The sequence below is a fragment of the Melanotaenia boesemani genome, chromosome 15, assembly GCF_017639745.1.
Source record: "Melanotaenia boesemani isolate fMelBoe1 chromosome 15, fMelBoe1.pri, whole genome shotgun sequence".
Taxonomy (NCBI): Eukaryota; Metazoa; Chordata; class Actinopteri; order Atheriniformes; family Melanotaeniidae; genus Melanotaenia; species Melanotaenia boesemani.
In genome coordinates, this window is record NC_055696.1 from 20817933 (window position 1) to 20844421 (window position 26489).

Genomic DNA, 26489 nt, shown 5'->3' on the forward strand with positions numbered 1-26489 from the left:
CTTGAAAAACGTCAACAGAATAGAAAATAATTTCATTACAAGCTTTAAAAATAGAAAAAAAGTGATGCTTTCTTTTTTTCATCCAGTTTTCTACTTTGAAGTTTCTCAGATGTGGATAAAATCACTAAAGTCAGGAGATAAGAAGAGGAGTGTAAGCACATTTTCCCTATTTCCCAACGTTATGATCACTGTTATGTTGCTGTAAGATGAGTTTTACTTTCTGATGTACTACATAAGAGCCATAAGCAAACTACAAACTTCAAACTATAAGAAAACTCTAGGATGTGGATGTGATGTTCAAAGAATGATTGGCTGTACAGCGTTCAAAGTGTGCCATGGAAATATTCAGCGCCATCTGTGTCTCTTATGAGAAATTAGCATGATGTCTTTATAAGCCACAGAAGTTGTAGATATAAGAACCGATCCTGACTTTTTACTAGAACTGGTTTCTACATGCTGTGAGAAACCAGTGAAATGAAAACAGCCCTTACATACCATGCTCTAACAGCTGAAATAACAGCCAATTTTAGAGGAAAATGTGTCTGAAAGGACCAAAATGTCCACACCGTTGCAGTTTATTTTCTCTTAGTGCTCTTAAAGTAGAGTTCCACATGTAGCCCAAGACCAGTTGCACCTGTATCAGAAAATCACAACACAAAACTTAATTAAAGCTACTTGTGCATTAACAATGCCACCAAACATTTAATAGATAAATAAAATAAACGTAAATTGACCACATTCATGATAATAAAGAAAAAAAGAAAAAGGTATGTGTCTGAGCACCTTTGTGTGGATGAACAATGTGTCACAAACATTCAGAAAGTTGTACGGTTTGTAACTTTAGATATATTATAATTATGATTAATCATAATTATAATCACTATAATCATAAATCATGAGCCTCATTTCTTTATATCCTCACTTCCTTCCTGTCAGCAAGACAATGTGGTGCCCAGATAGGTCGGAGTGTTTGACCCTAATCAGGCACACATCTGTCATTTTTCTTCCACATTTGGCTTTTAATTGTCATGTTTTTCCTCAGACTTCAGGTTGTTACTGCAGCTTCAGATTTCAGTATATTTTCTTGATTTTTGCTATAATTTGAACAGCTTTAAGTTAGCTTGTGCTGAGACAGACGTCACATGGTAGAACAGTTACATTTGTTCCACAGCAGTGACTCTAACAAGAATTTCTTTTACATTCCCTAATATTCCATGTTTATGTCATCATGAATAGTCATTTCCTAAGAGGCCGCAAACTGAACAAGGTGACAGTGGCACCTCATTCTCATCTTATTACAGTCGTGTCCTTAACAATGAAATATTGCCTCTTTAATATCATAAATTAATCACACTCCTCAATAACATTGTTTTGCTTTGATTCTTTAATGCTTTCTGGTGTCTTAATGACACACACAGCCTTCTTTTTTCTACCACAGAGGTATTAAATCTGTGCAATGATACAGTTAATAACTATGATTCTCATTAATCCGACTTGTTAGAGATGTCGGCTATTTCATGTTTGGAAATTAAACTGTAATGGCTCCATTAAAATTCTGTCATCAGGATACATCAAACAGTATTTTATAGTAATTACATTAGATCCACAAAAGAAAAAAGAAAGTGTGGGACAGCAGGTTTTTTATTATATGCCTCATTAGTGGCTGTAAATATACGATTGACAGGTTGACAAAAGGAGTCATTGTTTAATGCAACATTGGATTAGGGTGTATCACTTCATCACTTTAATGACTGGAATGAGCAGGATGTGATTATTTGATGTTGTTCGTGGTTTTAAAAGGTATCGGTTTCCATGTGAAGAGAGAAACTGACAGATGTAAGGTAACGTGCCTGTCCGAGTGACTTCAGTATGTTTCAATGACAAAGACTAAAATTATCAATCGATAAGGGATTAATCTACTCTGCTGGTGAAGAGTGACCTTCACAATGCTGCCAAAAACACTTGCAGAGGACAATTAATCTGGGCTGCAACATCACTGCTACATTACAGATACCCGAAGAATTTTCAATGCAGGAAAGCAGACTTCTACAAAACCTGTGATGAATCACTGAAACACAGTAGAAAGTAACTGCTTTTATCATCTGGACGGTGGCCAGAATTCTTCCAGATATAAACAAGGTTTTAAGTGGATCCAGTGGCCTCAGGTGCAATGATGACTGCACTTCAAGTAACTACTTCAACAGTGTTTACATGTGTACTGTCTTCTTCTATGGCCTTTATCCTAAATGGTGCTCCAGCATCTTTCAAACACAGCTGGTTCTGCATTTTTAAAGCTCAGAGGTTTTTCACTCCACAGACAGTTGTTTGTCTATTCAAAGACACCGTAGTAAAAATGGCACAAATATGGCAGCTGCCATGTATGTGGACCCACAGCAAGAACATATAAATGGCTCCATCTAAGAGAATAAAAACGTAAGTTATTTAGTAAAGTGATTAGATATCAATATAAATAGTTTGTAATGATATATTACGTTTTCCTGTCATTAAGTGGAAAGAACATCACTTTGCAAACTCATCCAACCTTTTTTCTTTCTTCTCCCACCTGTATCCAGCTTCAGATGATGCTGCATTTGCTATTAACATAAAATCTCATCATTAGTTATAGTTCATGTATCAGAGGAAATAAATGAGCTAATAATGTTCTATTAAGTTATTTATTTCCTTACATGGGAATCTGACTTTATTTCTGCACCGATAATAGTTGTAAAGGTAAGTAACTGACCGCATCAGTATCTGTTTTAACCGCTAAAACCTTTACAAAAGCAGTTTAAGGAGCTGAAATGTGGTGGAGGAATTATGATGCACCTTTTAATGGTGCTAATAAACCAATCAGGAATAGTTATGTTATGCAGTCATGTTTTAATAACGGCTGGTTAAACACAGGCCGAGCAATGAGACGGTGTCTTGGATGCGTTCACACCAGCCCTTGAAGCGAATCCTAGTTTGTTTGCCCGGAAATCTGAAATATTTGGAGAGGTGCGAGTGTGCAACCAAATTCTGATGCATACTATGGTCCATTAAAAAGTTTTTAATTTGCATCATGAGAACCCAATGCAGGAAGCGGACTACAACTTTTGTGGCGAAAAAAGAAAGTTGCTCCGCATTAACCAACAGATGAGTTTTTTTGTCTTCTTCAGTAATTCTTGATGCAGCACCTCCTCTGGTGAGGAGGAGAATTTGTTATTAAAAGGTTTGGTTTATTTGACTGAGCAAACTTAAACCAGAAGAATGGTGTAACCCTGAATTGTACCAGGTCTAGTGGACAGTTAGGTGTAATAAAGGAATAAGGAAGGAATAATAAAGGAATCTATAGCCCTCCAACTGTCCACGGTCTAACTGCAAATGAAGGAATTGTGGGTATTTGAGGAAATAAAATTGCCATTTAAGTGTTTTTTTGTTTGTTTGTTTTTTTCCAGTGTGGTCTGAACTTCCAGGTTGTTTACTGTTTGTTTTCACTGCTGATCTACTGGGCTGCAGTAATGAGCTCTAAGAGAAATTAAGTAATACAGATCTCAAAAGAGGCAGAGCCTGAGGAATCACTCCATGCCCCTGAAGTGATAGGTGACTTTGAAAGGTGAGTAATTTAATGGAGGAAAAAAATGCTACAGTGTCTATGTGTTGTTTATGCCACAGGTGGTTCATTAAGACCTCAGGAAATTGTTTCTCTTTTTAAAAATGGCATGAAAATGATAAAAGGTAGTGGTGTCTTTAAGCCTGAACGTCTAGCGAATAAAACACATTACTGCGAGTCATCTCTTGTCATGGAATTATCTAAACTCCTCATGTGTAATTTTAAGTCGATGCAGTAAATTATATCAGCTGTTTTGGGTTTGAAAGTTAGTAAAGTAAGTAAATTTTATTGATGGAACATCTTTCTCATAATAATCACAAAGTACTGGACAAAATGGACAAAATACAACAAGACATCAAAGAACACAGAGAAAAGTCTTCAGGTGTGTTTTAAAGAAATTGAAAGAATTAACACATTCACAGCTGGAGTGCTGCAACTTGAAAGAAGATATTTGGCATGTGGCATGGGATTTCTTGTTTTTGTTAAGGCAAGTAAAAAGTGAATTACAGAAATCTAGACAAGATTAAAAAAATGGACACTTGTTTCCTATTCAGACTCTGGCAGCAACATTCTTTATTTTTGTCAAATGTCCTCAGGTGGAAAAAGCTTTTACATATATGCTCTTGGAGCTACAATAAAGACACTGACCGGTCAAACACAACACTTAAATTTGTGGAGGCTGATCAGACAGAGGAGCCTAATGGGACAATCTCTGAGTTTATCTTAAGATAATTATCAGTTAACCGTTTCTTAATATCTGTCAAGCAGTGAATTAACTGACAGTTTGTAAAGTCCTCAAATGAGCAGCACAACTGGATATCATCAGCATAAATTTGATGTCAGATAACATTGAACGGATTTATGATCTGTCCTCAAGTGAGATTTACAAGGTCTGATTCATTTTGGGTCTGAGTGCAAAGATTTTTCCAAACTTTGTGATGAAATGGTTTTAGGAAAGCAGTTTAAAAAATAAAATTTATATTGTTATGAACAGCATCCAGGGTGAATAACTGCAGGGTATGGGAACCTTTGCCCAAACAATGGACCACTACATCACTTTTCTGTGTTAAACAAAAGAGGTCAACTTGAGCTTTATTCCCACACACCGGCTCCGAGTTGTCTCCCAACCAGCATATTCATACAAACAGAACAACCTAACTAATACATGAATGTTCAAAGTTATTGCATGTCATTAAAATCAGACATTCGCCATCACAAACGTGCACCAACATGTAGCGAGAAATAAACCAGCAGACAAACTGAGCTACCTCCCTGCTGGCTGGATTACTGACTGGGTTATAATGCAATCCACTGATTTATGGTGTAATCTAGTTCAGGGAGGGAGGGCTTCTCATACAAAGCAGCAAAGAAGCCAACAGTGACCTTTGGTGTCCTCCTCCGCTTGTCAACAAACTCTCTGGACTTCTACAGAGACTATTAGAATGCACCACACAGGACAATCCCACAATGTGGACTGATTTAATTCACTACCTGAGTGGAATATTGATGATGATGATGTTAGTCATGGTGGTGTGTTTCCATCATACAGAACATGAATGCATTCATTTTGCTATGATCAATAAAAAAGACTCCAGAGATTTGAACTCCTTTTAGTCAGGAAACAATCAACTTCATGGCATTCTGCAACAATGAGCTTTGTTACAAACACCCTGGATGCAGGATAGCACTGAAGACTGACTTTCACTTGGAACAAACTGGATGGAACATATGCATAAAATTTATATTTAGTTCAAGAAAAGAAACTTGAAACTAAAATTAATTTAAAAGTAAAATTAGACTCCAGCAACTGATGAAAAATCTCATTGATGGCAAGAGCCACCTGTTCAACTACTTCACATACATATCTAAGCAGCCAATCCCATGCTAACAAATCAGTGCATCTAGTAATGTAGACATAGTGAAGACGACTTGCTTAAGTTTAAGCTGAGCTTCAGGGTGAGGAAGAAAGGGAATTTAAGTGACTTTGAACGTGGCATGGTAGTTGGTCTGAGTATTTCAGAAACTGCTGATCTACTGGGATTTTCACACACAGCCATCTCTAGGGTTTACAGAGAATGATCTGAAGAAGGGAAAATATCCAGTGAGCAGCAGTTGTCTGGACCAGAATGTTTTAGGGTTACAGCAGATGGGCTACAGCAGCAGAAGACCACACCGGGTGCCTCCTGTCAGCTAAGAACAGGAAACTGAGGCCACAACTCACACAGACTCACTAACACTGGACAATAGAAGATGGAGAAACGTTGCTGGTCTGATGAGTCTTCATTTCAGCTCCACAGATGCTAGGTGCAGAATTTGGTGGAAACATCATGAAAACATGGATCCATCCTGCCTTGGATTAACACTTCAGGTTGCTGCTGGTGTAATGGTGGTGAGGATGGGGGGGGGGGGGGGTAGGTTCTTGGCCCACTTTGGGTCCCTTTCTTAACAACGTGGCCTGGTTTAACCACCACAGCCTACCTGAGTATTGTTGCTGACCATGTCCATCCCTTTATAACCACAGTATTACATCTTCTGATGGCTACTTCCAGCAGGATAATGCACCATGTCACAAAGCTCAGATCATCTCCACCTGCTTTCTAGAACATGACAATGAGTTCACTGGACTCCAACGGCCTCCACATGCTGCCATGTCAATTTGGAGCAAAAACTCTGAGGAAGGATTCCAACACCTTGTTGAAGACAACACCAAGAATTAAGAATGTTCTGAAGAAAAAATGAGGGTCCAACCTGGTACTAGAAGTCAATCTAATGAAGCAGAGGAGGAGTGTATGTTTTCTATTATTCAGACTTAATCCTGAGTGGACTATGTTGTACAGAATGGGGAAGAAAAGCGGATAAGTTTATGCAGAAGGGGCAGCAAGCTATCTCTGTATTCAAATAAATACATTTGAAAGAACCAACAGCATGAAATCTTGTCCAGACACCTTGAAGGAAATATGGAAGCTAAGATGAAATAAACATGTGTTCCTTGGTGAAAGGAGATCAGAGCATCTGCAACTATGTGACGATGGTTGTTTGTGGGGAGCATTCAAGATATGTACAAGAAGTCATATATTTTATATGAAACCAATTTTCTTCCCTGACTTAGGCAGAATCTGCGCAAACACACAACCAATGAAAATACTGTGGAAAAGATACCACAGAGTCAAACACTCTCCAGTTTGTATATGACGCTGTTGTCATTCTGACTTTACCTCACCAGTCTGCTTAGAGCAAACACAATGTTGACGTGGCACTGATCTGCCTTTGTTTGGTCTGTGTGGATTACCAAAGTGGAACAATGGTGGCTTAACTGGCATCTCTTTCTGTGTGTGAAGGTCATCTTATATCAGAGTTAAAAACAAGTCTTTTAGGACTCAGGCTCAGTTCTCAGGGGAAACAGCTGATGTCTTAGAGACATTATTCATGCAGAAGTTGCTGAGAAAATATTACCAGTGCTGTTAGGCTACATCTGAAAGCACTTTAAAGTCACCACATTTATTATCAACTTGAAAGAAGAATCATTTGAAGCTGAAATATTGTTAGTTTTAAAGTTTTTCTCCTTTTTCTTTTTACCTAAATAGTCTTAAATATGATGGACTTCACTCTGTCAAAGACCCTCAAAGAGTCTGTGTTGTTTCTTTGTTTAATCAATTATCCAATAAAACTTACACAGTGTCTGTTTTTATGAATCCATCTGCTTGAGACATTGAGCTCTGGACAAAATGGAGCTTTGAAAGCGGTGAGAATGACTTTGTTGCCTTTTGACTTCACAGCAGAAAAATTAAATACAGGATTCATCTGATGTTCATTTCCAGACATATTTCAGCACATCAGTGGTGCACTCTGATGCCCTGTAGGCATTAACATTTCTATCATTCCAGAGCCCCATTTTCTAAAAACCATTTGTCAAAAGGAACATGGTGTTAGGAAAAGCAGAAAATCATGTCAGACGGCATTTTCTATGACAATGCTCAAACAACCCTCAAGCATTTCAAGAGAAAGGAAACCATAAAAATCAAACTTGTTCTGAAAACTTCTTCAAATAGGGTCGACCTCATGTGACACATTTATTTTTGCTATCATACAACAAATACGGACTCGGTGTGAAAATACCTTTAGCCTCAATAAGGCAGCTGATTGGCTCGTTAATGGACCTCATGAAACGCACCATAAGGTGATACTATGATGGATACTCTCCGCAGAAGGTGGCACCCCCCCTTATAGAGGGTACAGATGCTGAGCATACACCATCCCTCTCAAAATTTTCTGGGTTTACAGATCTTTAATCTGCATCCATTCTCAGGATACCTGCAGCCAGTAAATGGAGACATGAACGCGGACCCTTTTCCCCAAACAGTTCTTAGAGACAATGCTCTGACTTGACAGGACTCAGAGCCTTTCTCCAACCAAACAATCCTTCTGCTCACCTTAGGACTTGAAGGAGGGAATTTACACCTTTCCCTGACAGATGGAAGTCACGTCATGTCAAGCACTGGGTGTACTGAGGGTGAGATGACAGCAGCAGTCGCTGCTGTCGGCCTGGATTAAAGCGATTCCCTATCACATGTTGAGTTTGCATGCTTAATAACGCTACTTCTATCCTATTTTTTACTTGACATCAAGTTAAGGCGTTTAAATATATTCAAAATTCCGTGTGTTGCATTTTTAATGATGTTTTCTGTGCTTTTCCTCTTCCCACCTCTTTCTTTTCAAATGTAAGCTTGGACAACATAATTAAACGTCTGAAATATATCCTCTGATAAGGAGCAGCCGAACGCTGGGAAGGTCTTCACAGAAGTGGATCCAGCAACTGTATGCTAATGGTTCCCATGGTGATCTTTTTTAATATTGATGGAAGAAGCTTGTAGTTCACAGCATATGTATGTGGAGCTTGAGTAATTGATTCCAACCACGCTCCAAGACAAGCAGGCGTTAGGGGGAAAAAAGAAGAAAAAAAGAAAAAATGAATGAGATGTCAATAAGAACTACTTTACTTTGTATTAGATGCACACTTCCTGTGACAACAGAACCTCACTGGAGTAAACAAAGAGAATCGAAGGTTTCTTAATTAGTGATGTTTGGGTGCACATCTCTGTTGAGGGTGTTTGATATGTTCAAGACAAGTTTCTGATGAGGTCGGCTGCTATGACCTTTATGCATTCTTTAGTGTTTTACATAATGCTGCTTCTGTTTTACAGCTGACCATTGTTTTTATTGGTAACATATTTTTGTATTTTTGTTAGTTTTAATCTTGACTCAAGTATTTGAAAGACCGGTTTATTATTTTAGAGGTGAGGTCACTTCTAGAAACTTAATTACAATGCAGCCACATACCGTACTGCTCAAAAGTCACCACCCTTCATTTCTATGCAGTAAAACAGAAAATACGTAAAGTGATTTATTGGAATATGTGCAAACATAAATGTGAAGAAAGTATATAAGGCAATTTCAAAGTTTCAGAACGTAGGAGCCACTGCTACAAACTAGAGATGGGATTTATGGCTCTTTGAAGAGAGCTGGATCTTGAGGAGCTGTTCCTTTAAAAGGGCCATTCAAAAGACTGGCTCGTTCTCACAATATCTTACAAAATGTCACAATATATAAGAATGACAAACAATCAAAATATGTACCTATATAAAATCTACTATACAAGATTAAATAATTATAGGAAACATAGGTAAAAAAGGATAAACCTGAGCAGTCAGTGCAAATTCTAGTAAATGTTTTGGATAGAACTCACAGTATTTGTTTCCAAATATTACGCTCTGCCCACAGATGCTTCAAATGAATGGAGCGTGTTGGACATCAGACTTCTATGATGTCACACATGTTATTCATTTTATTTTCATTTTACTCAAACTACTTATTATTTACTTATTTATTCATTTATTTATTCATTCAGTCATTTTTATCTGGAAGGGGGGTGGGCGGATTGGGCTTGGCGTGTGTGTGTATACGTGTGTGTGTATGAATGTGTGAAAGATTTCATCGAGTGTTTTTATTCTTATGTTCATAATCATGTAAAGAACTTTGTGTTGCCTATGGCATGAAATGCGCTTTATAAATAAAGTTTGATTTGATTTGATGAAGGCAGTGTCAAAAATTTGTATATAAAAAGAATGGCTCACAAATGAACAGCTCACAGCTGTGAATCAGTTCCCATCGTTCATTTAAAAGAGTTATTCAAAAGAATTGATTCATTCATGAAAGTCAGATCTCTACTGCAAATGCTCTGTGACCTTGGGTTTCTAATCAGGCACAGCTAGCAGACCCTGATCACATGATTTCAGGGGTCTGCTTGGGGCATATGGCTGTAAAAGTCCACTGATATAATGTGGGGCTTGACCATGCAGAGTTCGATATGTCAACACTAGAATTTTGTAGTGTACTCTGTAGGGGATTGGCTGCTAGGGCAGCTGAGCTAATAACGGGGTGACGTGAGTATTTTCTCTACAACTTGAAGACGTTCCAGTGATTTCTTATCGAGGCAAATGAAAACAGAGTAACAGGAGTCCAGGTGTGAAGATATAAAAGCATGTGTGACCAAGTCTAAAAAGCTTGGAAGTGAATATTTGGCCTGAGCAGCTTTATTGAACCATCATAGACAAGCTTTCTGACATTTCTATATGTAGCCTTCAGGAATAGTTCTCCAGGCTTCTTGAAACACTTTCCAAAGCTCTTCTGGATGTTTAAGCTTTTTGTTCCGCTCTCTGTCCAGATGATCCCACACTGCTATACTAACACTGAGGTCCAGGTTTTGTGGAGGATCCATTCCTCCATCAGACCTGTTGTCACTGATTTTCAGTCCAGTTCTTGTCATGCAGCATCAGCCTTTTCGCCCTGTTTCTCCCTGACTTCCTGATAGCCACCCTTCTATGGAGACCATTTCAGCTAACAGAAGATGGTTAAAATGAAGCTTCAGATGCATCATTTGCTTTATTTTAGATCCAGTTTTTTTCAAATGCTTAGAACACACTGCACATCATGCTGAGATATGCCAAGTTTTCAGCTAACAGCTCTTTAATAATCACCTTAAACCCTTTATTCTGTCTATCAAACTGTCTATGTGCTGTTTTTCAGAGATGAAACTAAAGAAATGGGAATAAATGATGTGCCTTTCTGACAGGCTGCTGGAAAAAAGAATAATTTAACAATAATTCTTTGCCAAGTTGTCTGTTATGTAATGACATTGGTCCATCCCTTCAGTTAGGAGCCTTTTCCCAATGCTTCTATGAATCAAACATAAGAGTTAAGTGGCTTAAACATGGTCAGACACAAGGACTGGACTAAAAATGGAAGAATTGGCCAAACATGTCCAAAGAAAAACTAAAAAAAAAAAAAAAAAACAGAAAGTCTTGCTGATCAAAGTCACTTTGAGACTACACCAAAGCATAGTTGACTGGAACTTAAATATAAAGCAATGAGGACCCACGCAGTCTGAACTGAAGACGGCAGCGACAGAAAAGCGAGGGAAAGTGTTTTATGGCAGCATCAGTGTTGTTTGAATTAACCTCCCTGCACAACTTTTCCAGCCATAAAAGAGCTCTCTTTTCATTTGGCTTCATTGTCTGTGTACAATAGAAAAACATTTTAATGCACCTGAGATGGTGCACGCACACGGCAATTTCTTTCTTCAGATCCCCATCATCATCAAATCCCGTCCTCATCCCCACTATATGCATGTTCTCTGCAGGACTTGCGGCAGCCTGATGGATGGGTCTGCTTTCAACAGAGCAACGAAACAATTATTCCTGCTCTCCATCTCTGTCAGGACTCTGTGCAGAGAGTTCACTGTCTGAAAAGAAAAGGGCTCATAACTCAAACCACTGATCATTTGAATAACAGGTGCGTGTTCACTCATTTTTGTCGCCTTATTGGGACCTACATATAAAAACCAACCTCGTCTGGATCAGTCGTTTTTATCAGAGCCAGAAGTCCAGTTCTAATAGAGCACATTTGTGGCGTGTATGGATAAATTGAATAGAGGTTAGGGCAATGTTTTACATTTAAAATGAAACAAACCAGTTCTTTTAGTGGACTAAGGGAGTATAGGCATGAGTTGTTTGCATAAACATAAAACGATTTCTTTTATAGGCAACTCATGCCTATAGGAATGGAACATGTCCAGCAAGTTTCAGTTGCTTCTTCTTCTTTCCTGCACACAAACACCTGAGAGGTCAGCTCTCTCCCATTTCAGCTAATTTAATTGATCCTGCTCTTTGGTTTCTTGCTAACATGATTGGCTGTCCTCGCTGTCACTCTCTGCTGTGCTACGCTAGCTTGCGGCAGAAGAAGAAAAGAGGATATCAGAAATTAAAGTAGAAGTTTAAGTCAAACAAATTATGTTCATAACTGCTGTTGACTTAATAATAGTGAAAATAATATCACCAAGCAAAAAATGTGTTCCTAGCATGGATGGCTCTGTTATTTTGTCAGGTGACAGAATCAAAGCTGCCATGTTGTCCAGAGAGGGGAGATGCTGAGTCAGGTGAGGTGGTGGAGAGGAAGCTGAGCTTTAATGCATAATTGTGACTTGGTCTACATATTTAATTGAAATTTTATTAAAATGATAACATGGCATACATTTCCTGACCTTCATATAATGTTGAACAGACTGAAGTGATTTTTGTTTGGTACAGATTCCTCAAGAAAAAAAAAAAAAAAGGACCATATTAATCTTAACATAATTTTCAATTAAAACAGGAGCAATAATAATGATGTAAAATGAATATTCCCTCTAATATTCAACAGCTATGCGTCCAAATGTTGAGAGTTTTTTTTTTTTTTATATCGAAATTATAACAACTAGAAGCATTGGTTAAATTAGGATTAGCTGTATGTTTGTCCTCCAGTGAAGACGAGTCCCAGTTTTGTGACTGAGTAAATGAGGGCGTACATTTGATTTAGTCATTGGTAGGAAGAAAAAAGTGGCCCACAGAGGCTCCTGGAATATGAGTGTTTTCTTGCCATTATGATAGACATTCATGACTCCTCATCAAAAACTGTCTCGACCTGCCCCTGCTTTGAGAAGATAATGAAAAGAGCTGGTTTGTTTTGTGCTAGAAAAAAAGAGCCACGTCTAATGTTAACTGTAATGTTTACTGTAATGTTTACCTGCATCTACTCTTCAAGTTTCAAAGTAATGTCATGTGTCGCGCATGTGTAGCAATACATGACAGAAAATTGTTATAGACGTATTATGTTGAGCTGCAGCACATGCATGAACAAGTAAATTGTAAGAATCAGACATCAATAATAATAATAAAGTCCTTTGGACGGCTTTGATCAGTTAGGCGATCCACAATTAATTTAGGGGGTTGATTGGTGCAAACTGGTGTTTATAGGATGAACTTCACATGTTCAAATGAACCGTGGAGCCAGAGTTGATTTAATTTAGTTAAACCTTTCAAGTGTGAACACATGCAAAGACTCCAACAGCATGATGTAAATTATTGTAAGATCTTCTACAGTAGAAGCGTGTTTTTGACAATGTGTGTATCAGATGACGTTCAGCTGCAGAACAATAAAGTTTAAAAACTTTAAAAACCCAAAACCATGTCAATGGGATAACGGCAAAGGATCCTTTAGGCCTTGAGTCTTTCTTTCTATTAATTTTTTCAGTGGATATCAGCCGGATGTGATGCAATTCTTTTAAAAAAACATTTTATTTTCCTGAAGTTCTGGGTGATTTTCAGTTTAGTTGTTAGAAACGCAGATTTCCATATAAACTGCTTGGTGTCTTCAAATAACTAACAACAATAAATACTGATGCAAGTGCTTCAGGAAATGACTGATGTGACCTTGCTGTGAGCTATTCAGCTGTGTCCTCACTTGTAGTGGATAATATTAATCATAATGAAGATGTGTTCCTCCTTTGCTTGCTATTTAGTTCACTGGGTTTTTGGTTCAGGGTTTTTTGCCTGATCCTCCTGTTTTGTTAGTGCGAATTATAAAAAGGCACAGCCAAGTAGGCAGGATACTGATTGGCCTGTGTCTTTAGCCAGTATTTATTCATGTCCTTGGGAAGGACTGTAGTGAATAGGATGAAGAATTTTGTCTTGACCTCTGACAACCAGCTTGGTTTTAAAACTAAACCTTGTACAGACGCGTATTTTTGCTTGAAAGGACATTTTAATTTAGCATAACAGGCATAATACCACCGTTTTCATGCCTTTTATTGATGCTTCTAAAGCTTTTGATTGTTAAAATGATTTAATCAGTTACACAACAGATCTTATTTCAGTGTGCTCATCAGTTAAAGCACAGAGTGTAAAAAGTGTGTGTGTCTGCTCCTTTAAATGTAAGTAATGTGGTTAGACAAGGAAGCATTTAGCCTCCACTTCTATTTAATGTCTGTGTAGATGATTTAACAAAGTTGCTGAATAACTGTGGGACAGGTTGAATACTTGGTTGTATCTATCAACCAGCTGATGTATGCTATATGGTCCTGATCTTCACCAGGTACTGAGAGTCTGCTCTTAATATGGTTTCCAGTTTGATATTTCTCATAACGCAAATGAGAGTAATATTCTAACTAAAAGAAGTGGGGAGTATTGTAAATTCACATTTCTTTACTTCTCTCTCTCCGGTTTTGGTCTTAAAGTGTATTTAAATATTAAGGATATTATAAATAACTGACAACCTGACTGATAGGGACAGACGGTAGATCCACACACAGTGTTGTGTAATGTAAACACATTGTACCCCTGCAGGCTCTGCCCAATTATGGAAAAGTAGAAACTGTCGCCTCTAATGATGGAACAAGGCTGCAGAAGCAGCTCAAGCCAAATGTTTGTCAGTGTTGGTGTTCTCACTTTTAACAAATGAAGATTTAGCCTTTAGTATGTATATCTTTGATGTTTTTCTCTTTTTTGTTTTTGTTGTGGACTAGCATGTGTCTTATAGCTATAAATAAAGTTATAAAGTCAATAGAATAAATAAATGACATAATAAATTATAACATAACCTAACAAATGAATAAATATCTACAAACCTACCAAGAAAGCTCTTAGTTTCAGATCTAAAATCGCCCGAAGGGGATAGCTTATAAAGATTCTGCAAATATTTACAGTCCACTGAACTTTGTCCTATTTACAGTCCATGTTTACACAGTCTACAATGAAATTCCAGATTTATCTGAGTTCACTAGATTTTTAAAAAGAAATCCCCCCAAACCCCTTCAGAGTTTACACATGAATGTCATCTGGTTAAGTTGTATCGATCCTAAATTGTTTGAAGCAACTCTCCTAAATCAGACTTACTGAGATTGTTTAGTTCTTTCAAATAAAGAATCTGAATCACTGTAACTTGGTAACTTGTTCCAAATTAAAGGAGCAATAAGTAGAAACTAATCATTTCTAATTAAAAGAATTAGAAAATGTCTATGTGAAGAACGAGAGGTGTAATTTCATCACACACACGTCTCTATGTGTTGGTCCGGCCACGTGTTCATATATTCATGTGAAACGCCGCCTCCTCTCTCCACTCAAAGCCTCGACCCCCCATCCCTATAAACAATAAAAAGCTTCAGCCAGCGAGCAACGGCAGCTTCGAAGTGAAATGGCGGAGAAGGGAACGAAACATTCACATGCAGACATCCATGATCCAACATTACCTCTAAAGAAAACAATGGTTAGTGAAAAACTGGGATTAACATTGGTCTGGTCTTTCCAAAGCGGAGAGCACTGTGAGCGCTAAAGAGGCTACACACTGACTTGGAGCTAGCTCTTCTCCTGGAATGAAGCGTAAAGAATTTCAGAGCTGAGATTAAGTGGCATTAGAAAATGCCAATATCATCCATTATTTCTACCTCTGATGCTAAACATAGATTGTGGTTATGGTGGGATTCTTTCCCTTTACTTTTCTTCTCATTCATAACACTAACCTTAACATTCAAACAGAACTTTCTAAATTTGTCCACATGTAAACATAACACAGAAAGTAAAGCATCTAACTAAAATTTATAGCCATCACAAAAGGTTACATTCCTTTTGAGTATGTATTTCCCATGAGCCTTTGTGGTCCAGATACACTGGGTCCACACCATTTCCCTCCCAGTAACAGAGCGGTTAGCTGGGTCTGATCAGAAGGATGACCTGTTCAGATCCGACGGCTTTAAAACACATGGAGCAACAAACAAATTAGAGAAGGTTCAGTAGATAATGACCATTAAAATTATTCCTCAAACATGTCTTTATTATGATCCTGTTCAGTTGCTCTAAGCAGCAACATCATGTCCCAGTCTAACTCCTTTATACTGCATTGTCCACGTTTGTTACGAGACCTCCAGTGGACGTTGCTGCACTTTGCAGACTACAGCCTGAAACAAATGCATGCAGAATTATCACTTTATTATTAACTTTATGTTATTTTTAATCATCAGCTTCGCTCTGAAAGTTCCATGCCTCCTTTGTTTTGGTACACCCTCTTTCCACCAGCAAAAATGCTTTCCACTCCATTTAAGCAGCAAATTCCTCCTCCCCTATTTGTAATCACTTCTCCTGGGTCATCGCCTGGCTAATGGAAAAGGAGCGGACCCACTGAGTTTTAGACATAGCCCCGCCCCTTCCGACAGAAACATAACATGTTCAGCTATCTTTGCTAATCTTTATAATCACAGAATAACATGGAAAAGTCTTAGAAATTACTCATTTGGTTTAGTAATGAGGCTTTTTTTACAAAAGAAATGAATCACTACTAAAAAGTAAAACCCATTTTTACAGATGGTTATTCAGATAATCTTTTACCAGCTTCTGGTTGAAGGAAAAGCAATTATTTCTATCCTTAAATTAAAATCAGGATATATTATAGTTGACCAAACTCTCTTTTGCATTTATGTGCACTATATTCTGCTTGTTTGTGCCGCTCAATGTGCAAAACGTTTGCCAGGGTTCACCTCCAGTGATCAGGAGACCATATTCCAATCGATATGAAGTCAGCTTTGTTAAAGCCCATCAAATATCTTCTGATTACACTTCCTTGGCAGCAAAAGGGTTTATTGCCTTTTATTTTTCCCCACATGATTGCTCCCAAAAGTAAGAGAAGTGTTTTATTTCAACAATGTCACCACAAGCAGATGGAAACTTTCTCAGCCCTGCATAATTTACTGGGAGGTATTCGGCCTTTACTGTGGACGATATGTGTTAATTATGAATTGTGTCAGGATCTGGGTCAGCACAGCATTGTTACTACAAAATTAATGAAGCTGCTTAAAACCAGATGTAATTAGTGAGTTGGAAGGAAAGGCGAGCAGGTGATAGAAATACAGGGGGAGAAGTGTGACCTTCATTCATACTGCTGCACCTGAAGTGCACCAGATGTGTTGTAAATGCTGATGAGATCTGATGTTCATCACAAGATATTTAGCACCCTGATTAAGAAAAGTAGCTCTAAACTTTAAGTAAATTTGAAGTGTGAAGATAAACATATAAACCAGGCAAAAAGCTTCTAAAGAATTAAAAGCAAGAGCATCATCACAGCAGTGATTATGAGAGTAAAAGCTGAAAGAGGGGATAAAATCATAGATTTGTTTAACTTTAAACTCTGGTGTACAGCCTACCTGTTGCATAAAACAGCAACTAAATCCCAGATTTAAGTTGCTCTTCTCGAAAGACAAAAAAGATGCAACATGTCCAGGAAGATAAAGAAACAACCCATTACTAGAGTCCCTATGCAGAAATTTCCCTCCAAAAAGAAGGTAGAATGTGGTAGCAGAGGATTTCTGCTTCCTTTGGTTTTCAGTTCTGAAAACACTCATGCATCTTCAAATCACTTTCCAAGCTGTTGTGGTCCAGTAAACACAGAATAAATGAGGAGAGGTGCTGTCTATTGAGACAAGGAAGTTCTCCTTGGATGCTTAAGAGCATAAAACTTTTCCCAGCAGTTCTTCTCCGACACAATAAATCTAAACTAAAATGAATAAACTCTTAGAAATGTTTGATGTGATTAGGTTTTAGGAATATATATATATATATATATATATATATATATATATATATATATATATACATGGATGTTTCTAGTCAAAACATATGTTGTATTCTACATTAATTTAATTTTCATTCATTAATGTATTTAAATGATTCATTTGCTATTTTTTTATTTAATAATTTATGCATTTATGTTTCTGCAGTTGAAACTGAGAAAATTAGAATATTGTGAAAAGTTTAAATGTTGTCGCCTCTAAGTGATACACTCTCATAAACTGATTAATCCAAAACACCAGCAAAGGAGCAATTCAAACAAGATGGGACACCATGATTTGAAGCCTTGGGACGATTGTTGTGAATTCATGTGATACAAGTAAAGCTGAATTGAAATTGTCATTTATTTATTAATTTATCTGAAATAATAAAAAACCAAACCGTTGTTATTTGGTACTGTCAATTATTTTATATACATTTATTAAATATCCTTTCAGTCATTTGCCATTTATTTCTTGTATTCTTTTTATATATTTATTTTTATAATTTATTTGTTTATTCATTCAATTTTTCATTTATGCAATTTATTTATCATTTATCAATTTATGTATAATTCCATTTATTGAATTATGTATTTGACTACTGTTAATGTAATTTATGTATATTTATTCATTTATTCAGGCATTCATTTATTTAATCATGTATCTAATTATCATTGTTATTTGTTTTACTTCTTATTTATTCATTTATGCATTTTTATTTTATTATTTGTAATTCTTTTTTATCATTCATTGATGCAGTTATTTTATTTAATAATTTATTTGTCATTTATTTATTTGAATAGATATTTTTGGCTTGATTTCACTTTTCTTGTAAGCAGAAAGTTGACGACAGAATTTCATCTCCAGTTCTGGTTGAATCTCCAACTGGGAGCATTGAATTTTTTCATGATGTAAACAGGCAAGAAGAGGCGTAGTTTTGTGGTGCTGGCACAAAGTTCAAGACATTTATCCTTTTCCTGTTTGGCTTGTTTTTGTTTTTTCCAAGATCTGAATGAGTGTCTTCCTGGCTGAATAAAGGATATTTTTTTTGCATCGACTCTATTTTAATAAGTATCTAGAAAAGCACAGATATCCATGAACCCACTTTAAATCTGGGAAAGACGTGTCTGAGTTGGGCGTTTCAGTGTAACATGGTGCTATTTGATTAGAGTGGAGCACTTTCTGGCATGAGCAATTTGCTGCTGCAGATTGAAGGCAGACACAATTTCAGATATGGAAAAGGGAATAAATGCACGGCGCCGGTTCTAACAGAGAAAAGTAAAACAGACCATCTTCTAAAGGAAAAAGCAATGAAAGGCATTATGAGATGGAAGGTTGTTGAGACAGAACTTTGTTCGCTGCAGGAAAATGCTGAATTCTAATTTCTCACTTCTAATCCTGTTAGCTTCCGTTACAGGGACATTATCAGCCTCTCAAGTATGGTGAAAAATAGTTGCAGAAACATCTTTTCTGTTCATTGGCATGCTAATGCACACAGACACTCCTCCCACCTCAGCCTCCTCACATTCTGTGGATTGGAGCTTTGCACTGAGACAGCAGTTTCTCTGATTTAGCGTATCTCTAGGAGGCGAGCGAGGCTGAGGGAAGACAAAGACAAAGACTCATTCTGCTGCAGAGACGGTGAACAGAGCCGCGAGGAGCGTCTGACTCTAGTCAGGATGTGTTTGAAATGTGCCACCATCTCTTTGATGTTTAAGCATTAGAATGAAGTCTCAGGTTTCTCTGGTTCCTGTGTTGCCAGGTTTTCAGAAGCTGTTTTACCAACCAGACAATTACGTTTTGTTGCTCGAGCTGTAAAGATGGAAAACTCTTTAACAGCTTGTAAGAGACGGGGAATGATTCCTCTTTAACTCTGAACCTTTATCATGAAGCATTTAGCGGCAGGAAGCCGGGAGCGAAGCTGACATCGGCTTTAATTGAATATTTTGTAATGCAGAGAAAGCGTTTGCATGGCTTTCTCACAGTTTTGATTTTAAACTTCCTGCAAATATGGATGTTAAATTTAAGACTGGCATTGAGATAAATGCTGGAAGATGTCATTTATTTGACATCCTAAATCTTACTGGTCTCATTAGTTTCCCTGTAAAAATCTTTGTGAAGCAAATTTAAGACAAAACACAAAAACTGGGCCTCAAAAGAGGTCAGAACATTAAAAAAAAAACTATAAAATCTAACAAGTTGACTTCACTCTAAAAATATGCAAACTCTTTGCCTTCAAACATGCAAATCCGAGTAACTGACACCAGCAAAATGAACTAAAAATAATTTATCAATATTCTAATGAGATAAGCAGCATTTTATGTCCATATGTTGGATTCCTGCTGGTTTGAGGTTAAACGGAGGTCTGAAAACTGTTGTCCTCTCACATGAAGCTTTGCAGGTTTTAAAATAAATAAATAAGAGTAACTTCTGATATTTTAGTTTGTATGATTGGAAAATATAAAGTATTTAAGTTTTTACTTCTTACTGAAATCACAAAGTTTTTTGGTCCATTTGAACTGTTGATCTACCAAATAAATAAAATAAAAAGAACTTATTGTCAAAAAGTCTTGGGAAATTTTAACTATTAATAAACTCCCTGTTTGTCATACAATGAATAACCCCGGCTTTGTTGTTAATAGAAGAATTGTGACTTAATTGAGATCAGTATTAATTTAAAATTAGGTTATATTCACTAAATAAAGTCTAATAAAACCATTGTTACATTTTACAGTGTAACTGTTAGAATAATCAAGTTTACATTTACCACTTAAAAGATTATTTCCTTTTTTTTTATCTTCCTTGAAACTTGAAACATTTCAATTATCTTAAACTTAGCTGATCATGGGTCAGAGTAAAGCTAATTCATGAATTTGGACAGAAATCTGCTTTAGTAAACTTTTTTTGTTCAGGATTTTTAAAACTTGTGTGAACTGAGAGCTTCATGATGCAGTGGACAACATTATCAACATTGCAATGCCATAAACAGACCTACCTCAGTGCATTAGCTCCAGACAAGCCAACATCTGACATCTAGTTAAATCTTCTGCCTTCACTCTGGGTAGACATGCTCCCTGGAGGCCAGAACTTGCAGAACTTGGAGCGCTTAGGAAAACTGTGGAGAAATAAGATGAAGGAGGTGAAGAATTTTGTCAAAGGTGAAGCTAAAATGCTGCTAACTGAAGAAGGCCTGGCAACAAGCTCAGGGATGCTGGTTGATGCTGAGTGGACTGAGGAGCAAACTAACTCTGGTGGTTCCAAGTATGTGTGTGCATGTTTTACTGAGTAACACACAGCAGGGAAGGGACAGGGTGCTGTGCATTTAAATAAGCTGAAATAAAATACAAGCACAAAAAAAAAAGCTTTGTAGCAACTGATAATCTAACGACCAGTAATGTAATAATTTAATCCATTTTAAATGTAATTTTACAATTTTGGCTTTAACATTTTTCAATAATGTAAGAAGGTGTTACATTAATGGCTGATTATTCCATTTATGGCTTAGCACTGATAAAAAAAAAGTGATAACTGCACCCAATAATGTAATCATAAATAAGTATTACTAGAAAAAACAAAGTTTTTTTCAGTTTTTGTGCAGTTTGCTCATTGAAAGGCGATGCTGAATGGCATAGTCGCCTTATTGATAACAATAACTATGCAGCATCCTCTGGTTACGAGAGCTGATTCCTGAAATGTTTAATTCCAAATATTTAATTCGAGTATTTTTATTTGCTTAGAGATGTGAATTTTTAATCTCATGTCACCATCTCTGTTGGATGCTAAACTGTCAAATTTACAACATTTAAAAATATATATATATATTAAAACATTTCTCAAACATTTCTCAAGGAAATTCTTCGAATATCCTCATTTAAAACTGAAACTAACTGGATTTGTACTACAGTGACTCTCAATACACAACATCTCTCTCAATATTGGAAGAAATCACAAAGTTAAAATAGAAAATAAGCATGTGAACTTATATCAGAGGTAAAAGTGCCTACAAATGCTGCAATTTACCCAGTCTTGTCACATCCAATGTTATTTCTTTCCATATTCCGTCTGTACTCTTTGTACTGATAATTCTTTTTGTAAGAGGCAATTTTTTGACACATCACTCATATTCAACTTTTCAAGTTATAGTTCAGTTTATTTCCGAAAGAATTTTACATTTTCTTATGCTTTAACAAGAGATTGTAAATATGAAACTCATCCAAAATGTTCTGCACTCAGACAGTTGTAGCAATACTTGATGTAGAACACTCCCAACATCAAACTAAAGCACAGAAATGCAACACGATCTCGTCTCGTGCTGATGGCTTGTATCCAGCCACAAGACAGACTTCACCTCGCGCTACAGTGGGGAAGGTCGACAGTTCATTCATCCTCCTCTTCCAACTGTCCTCAGACACGTTACCGAAATGAACATTTTGTTAGGGTGCGTTCACACTGGCACTGCTGGTCCACTTTAAAAGAACCCCGGTCCACTCCTACAGATACTGTGGTTCCTTCATAGCAGTGTGAACATGCATTTGCACTCTGGTGCAGATCAAAGAAGCCAGCTCTTGTTTGACCAATAGAAGCTACTTGAAAAAGTGAAACAAGGGGAGCTCGGCTCCTTGAAAACACTCTCATATTAGAAAAATCAAACTCATTGTTAAATTTTATTTTACATAAGATTCCTAATGTTTCCTACATTAAAAGAATAGCAGTCATTTGTCAACATTACGTGTTTTTTTTATTCAATACATAAAACACTGCAGGTGATCCATTTAGTTTCTTTCATCACCCAGACAGAAGCATTGCTTGTTGTTTACTGTGAGCCTCCCAAACAGGGACCACTTCATTTGCTGCTTCTTGGAGTTGTTATAACTTTCCATCCTTATACGGGATGGTTCTGTTTTTATCAGCTGCAAACAGGCATAAGGCTCCCCGAAAAACCTCTGTGTAATTCAGTCCCTGCTGGTGGGGTTTGGTTGCTGTGTAAAAGCAAATGGTCCATCCAGCAAAGACAGGAAGTGATGTAACTCACATCGCAATGTAACATGCAGGATCGCTTGCTGCAGCTTCTCTCGCTGCTCACATTGGAAAGGTTTTCTAGTTTAAAATGAGAAATGGACCCTACTTATAAAATGCTTTCTAGTCGCATATTGATCACTCGAAGCACTTTTACACGTTTCTTATTCACCCATGCAGCTCTACCCCTTTTATATGTTTTGTCTTAGTTCTATGTTTTGTGTTTAGTATCTTAGAGCAAGATGGGATAAAAGGCACTCACTTTGGTCATTACATACCCAAAAAGATGGTTCAACCAGGTTCATTTCCACAAATGTTTAATGAGATTAATTCTAATAAATTCCACTTTATTTGTATCACCAATTCACACAGTCATCTCAAGGCGCTTTACAAACATTTTCCAATACATGTCAGTTGTGATTCAATTAAAACAAGTCCACATCTGTCCAATTTATGATAAATCATCTACCATGATGTCACCTTGTAATTATTATTATTATTATTTTTTTTTTGTTCTACCATTGATTTGGAGCATTATCTGATGAGTTAGGAGCTCTAATGGCAAAAATTATCCCTACCTCCCAATAGTGAAGTATCCTTAGAAAAAAATTCTGGATCCAGACAGTGAACCAGATCACCCCCAAAATTTAATCACTTGCTCTTTTATTCCATTTCTAACATTTCCTGAAAAAGTAATCAAAATCTGTTCATAACAGACACCGAAATATAATAATAAAAAAAATGAACAAAAGCAGAAGAATGAATGCACAATACACTTTAACTATGCTCCCACAAATGAATGAGGAAGACTCAGAAGGGGGGAAATGATCAGACTAAGTAGACATCCTTGACAAGATGCTGATTCATCTTGAGCTGCAACTAGAAGACGGCCTGCTGTGTTTATAACGTTTTAAACATGGCTGCACTGACTGCAGGGCCTCTACCGGAGCTGCATCGATGCCAGAATCACCTGGTGTGTGTTCATTATTGGTACAATAAATCAATATCAACTGACATCCGGTGCTCCGTTTCCTGACTTTAGCCTTTTTTTATATTGATAAAAAATATATAAACACATTAATATATATATATATTCTGTTCAATATTAACTGATAAGTGAATGTTGTGAGCTAGTAAGTATTTGAAATTTTCTATTTTAAGTACAAGCCCAACATAATCCCACATTCTAATCAATTAATCATTTATTCTTCAACAGCATTTTTCCCATTTTTTGGTGACACTGTTGAGACTGTGTTGAATTGCTGTGTAGTTCTTCAGACTGGACCTTCTTTTGTCCAGCTTCTTCAAATGTGGTAAGGACACTGCACACCATGCTGAAAAAAGCCACGTTCTCAGCTTACAGCTCTTTGGAAAACACTCTGTTCCCAAGCTGATTAAAAATAACCCTACTGCAACTTTGTATTTGTTGGAATCTGTGCATATAGCACAATGTAGTTCTCAATCCCCATTGAGATTCCCCATATTCTAAAAATCTATATCAACTTTATGTAACACCTTTCTTCGCAAATCTTTAAACTGGCTTTACTTTGATTTTATGACAAAAATAAAGCAGACTGATGTGGCTCATCACTGCTGGTCCATCGCTACGGTGATGAAAGTTAAGTATTGGGAAAGAAAACCTTTCCATTACACTAGCAGGGACCATAAAACATGGCTGCATTAGTCAATATGTTGTTACAGCTCTGGAGCCTCTGGGTCTGATTTCAGGTTGTACAGTAACAGCTTTCAAAGTAGCAGGCTTCAGTTATGCTAATGGCTGTGACGCAAATAATTGAAAGTCAGCTATTAAGGTTACGAGTCACTGATGAGTAAAATCGCCTTTTTACTGCAGCGCCTTTGAGTAATGGAACAGATCTCCTGCTGCCTTCATAACACAAAAATATAATAATCTACAACATAATTATTGTTTTTCATCCACAAGGTAATAAGATTTGTGAAGCAATGAATGCTCTTTGAGAACAAAGGAGTGTAAATGAGCTCATTATAATGTGGAGGTGTTTCTCCATCGTGGCTATAATGGTTTTATTGGAGCCAGATTTGGGTCCATGAGGTGTAGTGTGACATTTGATCCATCTGCCAACAAATTTAAGTGGAAAAATTTTATTTCACAATTTATTTTGAACTGCACGATTCGTCCAAATTTGATGTTTCTTCTGAAAACCTCTGAGGCTCCTTTTATATCCAGTTATGTTACTGACCGATGAGCAGTGAAGGCAAGGAAGTTTATTTGTATAGTGTTCCCCATTGACTCTCCAGCCCTTATATACTCCACCATCTCAGTTACTCCTGGTCGGACCGTAAACCTCACACCTTATGGACTCACTCCCTCTCCGTTCCTGGATTCCTCAACCCTACTACCTCCTCCAGTACCAGTGCCAGTATGTTTATCTGCCGAGTACTATTCTGTTAATAAAACCTTGTTAACGCGCCCTTGTCTCCCTGGAGTCTATGTGTAACATATAGCGCATTTCATGTACAGGACAATTCAAAGTACTTTACATAAAACAAAAGCATTAGAGATATTAAGTACTAGAGACATTCAACTAAATGGTTTTTCATCATTACTTTTCCAATTTTATGTTACCTCTTTCTGAGAATTTACAATGTCCCTGCACTACTTTAGACATTTTTCATCCATCCATTTTTTGACGATTATCCGGAGTCTCGTTGCCGGGGCAGCTGCCTAAGCGGGGAAACCCAGACTTCCCTCTCCCAGGCCACATTTACTAGCTCATCCGGAGGGATCCCGAGGCGTTTCCAGGTCAGCCGAGAGATGTAGTCTGTCCAGCGTGTCCTGGGTTTTCCCCAGGGCCTCTTTCCGATGGGACGTGCCCGGAACACCTCACCAGGGAGGCGTCCAGGAGGCATTCTGACCAGATGCCCGAGCCACCTCATCTGGAGGAGCGGCGACTCTACTCTGAGCACCTCCCGGATCACCAAGCTTCTCACCCTATCTCTAAGGAAGAGCCCGGCCACCCTGCGGAGAAAACTCATTTCGGCTGCTTGTATTCGCGATCTTGTTCTTTTGTTCACTACCCACAGCTCGTGATCATAGGTGAATGTAGGAACATAGATCGACCAGTAAATCGAGAGCTTTGCTTTTTGGCTCAGCTCCTTCTTCACCACGACAGACCGGTGCAGCATCCACATCACTTCAGACGCTGCACCGATCCACCTGTCGATCTCCCGCTCCGTCCTCCCCTCACTCGTGAACAAGACCCCTAGATACGTGAACTTCTTCACTTGGGGCAGACATTTTAATATTTGAAAACCTTTTGCCTCTACCCATATATTAAGTTTGACTGGGTTGTACGTTAATGCTACTTGCATTGGCATTTTTAAGGAGTAAGTGGTCGACTGTAAAGGTCCATGCACACTCTGCCACTTTTTTTCTCTCTGCCTTTTTTTTGCCACTTGGGAGCAGCATTAGAAACGTGAGGAACAATTTGAGCTGTGGGCTGTTAGTTGTGTTGGGGCTGTTCTGGGTTCTTTAGCTTTGCTCTGCTGTGGAAACCACAGAACTCAGAAGATCTGCTTGTTTGTCCTGTGCAGATGTTATCTGAGTATCCTTTGAATTTATCATTGATACGTTGTCCCGTGTTATGAAATTGTTTCCCAGCTCAGCCAACTTTCAGCTGAAGAGCTTTGTTGGAGCTATGAACAGTTGCACATCTGTACATCTGTGATGAAGAAATGGCCATTAGTCAAGGACGTCAGCAAGAGACAGGTTCTTCTACAATGGCATTAAACGGTGAAAACAATCACAAGTCTTAAAACAGTTCATAGCTGTCTAGTGAATTTATGAAAGGTTGGTCTTCTCCTTTAAAGTATTTTAGCTTAAAAAATAATAAATATTAACACAGACCAGTCGCCATCTGCAGCATCACCTTCAAT

At 37.5% G+C, this 26489-nt stretch overlaps 1 protein-coding gene across 1 annotated transcript in view; it reads right to left on the reverse strand.

The window, feature by feature from the left end:
• sgcd (sarcoglycan, delta (dystrophin-associated glycoprotein)) overlaps positions 1–26489 on the reverse strand; it is a 409702-nt gene that overhangs the window by 286954 nt on the left and 96259 nt on the right. The window contains exon 2 of the mRNA XM_042008370.1: positions 20554–20673. The gene's annotated coding sequence lies outside the window, so the exon portion shown is untranslated. The remainder of the gene's footprint in view (positions 1–20553; positions 20674–26489) is intronic.